The following is an 8,363-nucleotide window of genomic DNA, read 5'->3' as shown; positions in this document are numbered from 1 at the left end:
AAGACAGCTTCTTTGATGGTACGGGGCCGCTTCCCTGCTGAGCCGGCTCACGCTGCTGGGGCTCCGTGCAAACCCCAGCAGGGCCAGGGTTTTACGGGTGACCCCGATACTTCCCCGACTCCCCGAACCCCTTCAGCAGGTCCTGGAGGGGCTGCCCTGGGGGGCGCAGAGCTTGGATCCCAAAAGGCCTTGGCATTTGACTCCCAGGCACCCGCAAACCTGGGCTACCAGAGCTGTGCCCTGCTCTACAGGTGGGTCCCGGCGCTGTGCAGGCACCGTCCCCGCGTGCCCAGCGCTCCGCTGACAGCAAAGCATCGCGGCACACCTGGGCGGTGAGTCCGTCCCGTCCCGTCCCGTCCCGTCCCGGTGCCAGGGACCCGCGACCAAGGCCTGCGCCTCTCCCCCCGCCGTGCCGCTGGCTCTGCGCCTCCCTCCTGGGGGTCAGCCCGGAGACCTCCCCGTCAGGATGCCGCTGTGCAGACAGAGCTCGTGGGAACGCTCCTGGATGTGGCTCTGGGGATCGGCCTCGTCACCCCGGGGCTTACAAGGGGCAAGGACCCAACGCAGGCACGCTTAAAAAGTTATAAACGCGGGCGGAGGGGGAGGAAGGCGAGCAGCGCGGGGGGGGGTCCAGGGCTTTTATTTCCCACCCAGCCGCTTCCCCGGTAATCCTGAGCGGGAGCCCCCCACCAGCTCCCCCAGCAACCGCAGCACCGGGACCCGCCGGTCCCCCCCCAGACCCTCCCGGCCCCACTGGGAACCCCCCGAGACCCCTCAAGGACCTCCCCCGGGACCCCCCCGGCCCCATTGGGACCCCCCCGGGACCCCCCCGGCCCCCCTGGGACCCCTCAAAGACCCCTCCGAAGACCCCACTGGACCCCTACAGGACCCCCCCCCGGCCCCATTGAGACCCCCCGGGACCCCCAAGGATCCCCCCGGGACCCCCCGGCCCCCCTGGGATCCCGCCAGGACCCCTCCGAGACCCCTCAAGGACCCCCCGCGGACACCCCCGGTCCCCCTGGGATCCCTCCGGGCCCCCTCAAGGCCCCCCCCCCGGGAGCCCCCCCCTCCGTCGCCGCCCCCGCCCCTTCCGCCCCGCGGGCCGCGTCCCCCCAAGATGGCGGCCGCGCGGAACCCGGAAGCGCGGCGAGGCGGCGGCGGCCGGGCGGGAGCCTGAGCGCCCGGGGCACGGTGAGGGCCGGGGGGCTCGGGGCCGGGGGGAGGTCGGGGTCGGGGCCGGGGGGTCCCCGCCGTGCTCTGCCGCTGGCGCCTGGCCGCGGCTCGGGGCTGAGCACCGCGCTGAGCGCCGCGGCCGCCAGGTCTACCCGTGCAGCGGAGCCCGGGAAGGCCCCGGGGGGGCTCCGCGCCCCGGCCGCCTCCCGAGGGGCTTCGGTGCTGCCCCGCTCGGCTCCGTGCGCGGTGGGTGTCTGGGGGTGCCGATTCCCCTCCCGGAGCAGAGCCGGGGGCTCGTGGCCGCCCGGGGCCCGATTCGGAAGGGTGCTGAGCCCGAGCAGCCCTGAGGGGCGAGGGGCTGGGAGGGGGGCGCAGAAACCCCCCGCGGCGATCACCGAGCGTCTGCCTGTCGTGGGTCCTCACGGCCCAGCTGGCCCAACTGCCTGCCTCTGGGGCACGGAGCTTACGCTCACAGGCACCCGGCTCTGGTGCTGTCGGTGGTCACCCCCGCCTGGGTTCTTAACGCCATTAAATCACGGTGCAGGCTTTAAGAGAGAGCTCCGGTCTCAAAAGTAGCCGTAAATACCAGCCCAGGAGGGCTCGATCTCTCTGTGACTCCGAGCTAACACGCTCCGTTTCCAAGTGAAATAGGACGGCCTTTTGAAGGGCGAGTTCTGCGGGTCCGTTGCGGGACCCGGCGGCCTGTGGGGGTTTTTCTGGTGTCTGCGCCCTGCCGGCTGTGAGCCTGGCGGCAGGAGGACGCCGGCTGCGTGTGCTGCGCCGCTGGCTGCTGCGGGCCCCCCGTGGCATCGGGACACCGAGCGTGGATCGGCCTGGTACCGCTCAGCCGAACGGCCGCCGGTCGTGGGAATGTCTTTAAGTGGAAAATCACATACCGGTGCTTTTGCTTTCAGTTCAGGGAGCGCTGTGCGTCCCCTAAAGCAGACTTTGCAGAGTTACTAGGTAGGATGCCAGCTGCAGCCCTCAAAGCCTCAAAGAGTTCTGTTCTCATCTCCGCCACTTGCTCTTTTTTGATGGTTATCAATTCCCTTGATGTTTGTGCTCATTTTCCTAAAATACGACCCTACCTTTAGCAGCTCAGCTGAGCGAAGTCTCATTGAAAGGCTGGCGTGAGCGCTGTGGGAGGGAAGACTGCTTGAATCATCCAAAGTAGTTTTTAAATCACTGCCAGAGGAGCAGCCTAAAACGCCTGAAACCTCGGCGCTTAGCGGCACAGCGCGAAGCCGGTGCTCACGGCGACTTCGGGCGCTCCCCCGTTTCTGCCCGCCCGCTTGCCTGGTGTCAGGTGCTGGAGTTACCAGAACTGCGGCTGGCATCGGGGGCTCCGTGTCTAACCTGAGAGGTGTTTGTATCTGGGATTGTTTCGAGTAATAGCTAGGATGGCTGGCTTGCTCAAGAAGGGTGCCTTTCCCCACCTGTTTCCTTCGATGGTGTTTTGCCCGTTTTTGGAATCAATCTTGCTTATGCGGGGCTTTCGGAGTGGCTGAAAGCGAAAACGTTTTTTGTAGAGGAAAATGCAATGGTAAATGCACAGAGCGTGTCCGGAGATGGCACAGTCAGTGAATTTTACAGCTTTTTCTCCTTTAACGTTAGGTCTCAAGTTTGATTCCTTACTTCTAAGTGTTCTGAAAGATTTCTCCGAGTCCCGCAGACGGCTTTGTCTTAGGTATGAACTCACACCTTTGTTTGAAACCTCGCCGTTCTCAGTGATTTGCTAAATGCCGTTTCCTCCCATACCTTTGTCAAGGTCTTACATCCTCATTCCTGAGCAGGAACAGACTTCTGAAAAAAGCTCACTTCTCCCTTCCTTTAGCGGGCGGCTCGCTGCTGTGAGCTCCCGAGCCCTGCCCGTGGCGCGTCCCCCGCTGCTCCCCGCCGCCCCGGCCAGGAGCAGCGGGGCCGAGCGTCGCGTTTCGTCATGGGACAGGCATGGGACAGGCTGCGTCTGCCAAACCGGACACTCGCTGAGCGCTACGGCCACGTTCGCTGCAGGCTTTTTTTTGGCGCTAAAGTGTACATGGAGAGGATTTTCCTTTTTTTCTAAATTTTGTGTTTAAAATCCTGAGCGTGTGGTGTGTTTGAGGGCTGTGTTTCCCGACTGAATAGGCCTTTTTTAAGCTTAAGTTATAGATCCCTGAAATGGAGGGTTTATAATGAAAACGCTGACACAGGTTTAAAGCTTTTTGAACAGTGGCACTGTCATAAAGAGCTAACTGTGCAGTCGCTGAATACTGCGCTTTGATTTTTAATCGTGAGAGCCTGGATCTCTCTGGAAAGCCGTCCAGGCTTAATTAGGAGTTTTATATTCTGAACCATTTCGGCTTAAAACTCTTCGGTCTCTTTTGGTAACACGATCAAGATCCGTAAACATGGAGCTCTGAAAGAGACCAGTACATGCCTCTCTCACACAGGAGGCGCACGTTGAGCCTGCCTGGAGGCTGCCTGCTTTGAAATGGGGTTTATGTGCTCACGATTAATAGGGAAGCAGGCTTTGGAGTCCTGGAGTATTTCGTGGCCGTGTGTGAACCGGGACGCTCGTTCCCCGCCTGGCAGCACGGCACGGGGTGTCGCAACGTGCTCGGCTCAGACGGGGCTGGTTCCTTCCAACGCGTCTCCTGCGATCGCCTCGAACTGGGGGTAGAGGCAAAGCACAGAGGATCCGGAGACCTGAGTTTCTTGGCTTTGAACCTCAGCTCTGTTCCTCCTGCTCTTCTCTTCCCCTTTAATTAACCAGTATAATAGCGCATTTCTACCTCGCAGGTGTGCTTTTGAGGTTGGCTCATTCCCGTTTGTGTCGGGCTTGTGTTACAGCTACGTCCAGGCGTGCTCCGTTGCTGCCGGACCGTCGCGGAGCTGAGCTCCAGGTGCCTGCTCCGGGCCTGCTCCTGCTGCGGTTTGTTCTCGTCGAGGACCTCGCTTGCGGCAGGGCCGTGCCGGGAGCTGCCCTGCTCAGGGCGAGCCCTTGCTGGAGCGGAGCTGCTGCCTTGGAGAGCGGTTCCGTGTGCTCCTTGTCCGAGCTGCGCGGCCGCCCAGCCGTCCTCCTGCCCAACAAACCCACGTGCTCCGCTTTGGGAGCTTGGGTGCGCGGCTGTGCGCGGTGCTGCTGCACCGGCTGCCGCTAAAACGTGCCGGGGTCCTTGGCAGGGGCGTGCGTCGTGTGTAGGGGGGAATTTGTGCTCTGGCCAGACGTAGTCGTATCGCCTCCCGGGTGGAAGAGCAGGGGCAGACGGAACCTGTCCTCCTCTACGAGCAAGCTTTAATTAAATGTGCTCGGGTCCCTGTTTGAACAACGGTTTGTTTCTCGAAGCAGAGCGTTTGGAGACAGACCATTAGGCTGAGCAGCCTTGCGAGCAGAGGGCACGGCAGTCTGCTTTGCAGCGGCTTCATTGTGGGGAGGTAACGTGAGACGTGCGGCTGCAGCGGGGACCTGCCGGGGACCTGCCGGCTCTGCTGGCGGAGAGGGGCCGGGGAGCAGGGAGGGCGACGACGTTCTGGGGTCTGAGCCGAACGAACAGCGAGTGAGGTCAGCATTTCAGGGAGAATCAGCGGTTAGCTTCAGTTGTGCATCCTTGAGACAAAAGTACCTGGGGAAGATTTAAGAGGAATTCTCTCAGGGAACAGATAATGAACCTTCCTCTTTTGTCTGTGTCGGTGCTAAAGCTGCTGTGCCACTTAACTGCTTAATATTAATCCGAGGAAGTTTAGGGAATGGCACATTGGGGCAGATGCCAGCAGCAAGGCTCCAGATGAAGCTTTTTCCTTCTCTCATTATCTAGGCTTGCATTTCTGTGCTTTTCTTTTGAGGATTAAGGCCATTGTGACTCTTGTGCGTATCCGAACAGCACCGAGGAGCGTCCCGGTGACCGGCAGCGTGAGCCTGGGCGCGGCGCAGCCCTCGGCTGCCCAAGGTGCTGTGCAGCGGTGCTGATCCTTCCCGGGGGAAGGAGGACAAGGACCCCACGGAGCTCGGTCGGAGTCGCCGTCGGTGCCGTTCCCCTCTCCGTACGCGGGCGCGCTCAGCCTGATGCGAGGCACTTCCCCGCTCCCGGTCCGGCTGTTTCCCTGGCAGACCCGTGTGGTGTGAATACAGCCGCCCCGCTCTTCCCCTCACGCCCGTGGCCGTGACATTCCGACTTCCAGGAGCCTCTGGTGGGGTTGGACTTCCCATCCAGCCCCGTGTAGGGCCGGGGGCGTAGATAAAACCCCGGTCGCGGGCTGCGCGCGATGGAATGGCAGAGCTGGGTCGGGCTGCAGGCTGCCAGCCCGGGGTGCGGGGTGAGGTGACAGCCCGCAGAGCCCGGGGAGAGGACGGGAGCGTTCGCAGGGGGCTTGTGCTGATGCTTGCGCGTTGGAGCCGGAGATGAAGCGAAGTGCTGCTTTCTGCACGGGGTGAGAAGATGGCGCATCTCTCTGGAGAGCGATTCCTTCCTCCGGTGAGCCCGGTTCTGCCCCGACTCAGCTGCCCCTGGCTCTGCGGGCCACTGCCGTTGCAGTGTGTGCGCCCTGCCCAGTCTCGGTGCCGGTTTCCAGCTCTTATTTTTTTTCCCTGGCGTTTATAATAAAGTTTCTGGGGTGCAATTTAAATCTGCCTGACTTTAGTCTACCTGTGTGGGAGAGTTCACGTTTTCTCGAAGATGTTGCCTTCCCAAAAGCTGTCTTTGATCCCCACCGACATGGCCTGAGCTTCAGATGAGGAGGGGCTGTGCTGGTGCTGCTCGGGACACGAAGCTCTTCCTTTCTGCTCCCGTACCCCCGGTCTCTGGAAGACGAGTTAGCTCTTCTGCACGCACCACCGGCTGCCTCACGTAGACCTGGCAAGAAGCTTTGAAATGATCTCAGCTCTTCTCCTCCCTGTTTACAGACCGTATAATTCCAGCAGTTAATCTGTCAAATAGATTGTTCTCAGGCACTCCGCAGCCCTGCGTTGGCTTGCGCAGCCCAGGTAAGTAACGAGGTTTTCCCCGCTTCCTTTTCCGTCCTGCTCCCGAGCCTGGTGGTGCTGCGCGCAGGAGCTTACAGGGCTAAGTCCGTACAGAACAAATGCACCCAAAGTGCATTCCTGCTTGCTGAAAGCATCCGGGAGATCAAGGTGGCTTAAAGCACTCGGTTAGCATGCCCTGAAGTGGTTCCATTTTCATCACAGATACTTATTATCTTCTAGATTGATGTTATCCTGCGCTTTTGTAACTGGACTGGGTTGTATTCCGCGTTCGCCTGAGGTTAAATTTTCTCCACTCCTCTGTAACTTTCTAATATTCCTTTGAAGTTGCTGCATCGGGCTCGCTTTGCTTTGTGCTTTCTAATACGCAGGGTTGGAGGCATTCTCCCTTTCTGTTTTCATTGAGATAAATGCCTGACTGGCCTGACTCTTTTCTAAGCCGGTAAAGAACAGACTTTGCGTTCTTTGTCTTTCTCACAAATTCGCCCGTCCTTTACTTAAGAGCAGTGGAGAGCTGGAGTGAGTCACCCCCAGCATTTTCTGTTTCTGCATGAACTTCTGTCTTCTTGCTAAATTAACTCGAAATCCCTTTTCCAAGAGCGCTTCAGACGCACGACCGAGCAGTGCCTCGTTGCGCCGCCGGGAGCTGGATCTGCCTGAAGAAAAGGAGTTAAGTTGTGAACAGGGGACAGAATTTACAAATGGAAATACTTTTTTTTTTTTTTTTTTAATTTCTAATTATTTACAGGGAAAAGATCTGATGCTTCAGCCGGCGTCGAGCTGTTGTACTCAGAGGCTGTCTCTCTCCTGCTGGGCTCCGTCTGAGTGCGGTGCGGGCACCGTGGCAGCGGCAGGCGGGCAGGTCGCAGCTCCCCTCCCGCGCTTCTCCTGCGTCACAGCGCCAGTCCCCGCCGGTGCCAGCGACCGGGGCTCTGCCTCGAAGCCTCCCCCTCTCATCGCTCGAGGTGAAATGTTTGGCCGCAGCTCCGTCCAAAAATACGGCGAGAAGAAACTTTAAAGAGGAACTAGAGGCTGGCTTGGCGATGGAGACAAAAACCGCGCTTAGTGTCCCGTGGGGCTCGGTTCCTGTTTCTCCGGGCACTTCACGTACGAGCTGTTCTCAGGAATCCTGTCCCCGGCAGCTGTGGCAGGGTGCCCGTGGCGGGGCGGGGGGCTCGGGGCTCCTGTCCTGCTCCTGCTCTGCGGGCAGGGAGCGAAGCCCCCCTGTGCCCGTGCCTCCCGCTGTGCCTGTGCCTCCTCGGGATCCAATTCCTGGGGCCTTTCTGTCCTCGCCGAGCGCGTTTAACTCACCGTCAGCAGGTTTAGCTCTGCCTGTTGCGTGCATACCTGTGGTTTCCCAGCTATCTTCTTTTAATGGAGAGCAATTTAGAGTAAGTTAACAGAGACTGAAAGGAACAGGGAGGAAGTGCTCGCTTCTCCTGAACGTACCGAGGGTTTTTACCTCGCTCGGTGGCAGCTACCTGTGAAGCGCGCCCTTACCCACAGCTCTATCCATCCTGACTATTGCAGAGCAGTTCGTTACGGTTTCCAGGTTGGAAATTGCCTGGTGCAGTACCGATCCCGCAGGTTTCTATGCAGCTCAAGCCGTTAAAAGTTGCAGTTTGTTCCCCGTAGCCCCCAGGCACGAGGAATCCCGCAGGAATCCCACGCCGACGCTGGCTGTTGGGGCTGGGCTGAACAGCGAGCCCGCAGGAAAGCTCCCTGATAGTGAAACCCTCCCTGCAGCTTCATCAGAGTGACTTGCGATACAATCAGGGTGCTCACGGGGCTTTATCGCGCTGGGCAGGAAGGTTTTGTTTTCAAACGCCGCGCGGGAGCGGGTCCAGCGCTTCCCACGGCCGCGTGGCCGTCGCTCGAGTGCCGTCGCTCCGAGCCTGGGAGGAAGGTCGCCGCATCCCTCAGCGCTGCGTGCAGGAGGAAGGTGCTGCTCCTGCGGTCAGTAGAAGTTCTGAAAAGTTAGTAGTCAGCAAGCATCAGTTTTGGCTGTTAGGCTGGCAGCGCAGGACGTGGAAACGGGAGCTTTGGCTTGCAGGAACTCGCTGAGTTTCGTGGTTCTGAGGCTGCCCCGAGGACGCCAACCAAGCACCTGCGGAGGCTGTTCGTGCTGGGATGGGCAGCGTCCTGCTGCCCTCGGCCCCCTGCCACATCTCCGTCCTTGGCGTTAGTCCCTTGGGATTCAGGAGTGTAAGGCATAACCGAGAAACGTTGG

General features: G+C 60.0%; 1 protein-coding gene across 1 annotated transcript in view; it reads left to right on the top strand.

The window, feature by feature from the left end:
• The first annotated feature begins 1,088 nt into the window (after positions 1-1,088).
• SBNO2 (strawberry notch homolog 2) overlaps positions 1,089-8,363 on the top strand; it is a 60,502-nt gene continuing 53,227 nt past the window's right edge. Inside the window, exon 1 of the mRNA XM_066983884.1 lies at positions 1,089-1,191. The gene's annotated coding sequence lies outside the window, so the exon portion shown is untranslated. The remainder of the gene's footprint in view (positions 1,192-8,363) is intronic.

The sequence above is a fragment of the Anser cygnoides genome, chromosome 27 (genome assembly GCF_040182565.1).
Source record: "Anser cygnoides isolate HZ-2024a breed goose chromosome 27, Taihu_goose_T2T_genome, whole genome shotgun sequence".
Lineage (NCBI taxonomy): Eukaryota > Metazoa > Chordata > Aves > Anseriformes > Anatidae > Anser > Anser cygnoides.
The sequence above is the reverse complement of the archived record's forward strand: the minus strand, read 5'-3'. Positions and strand labels throughout refer to the sequence as shown.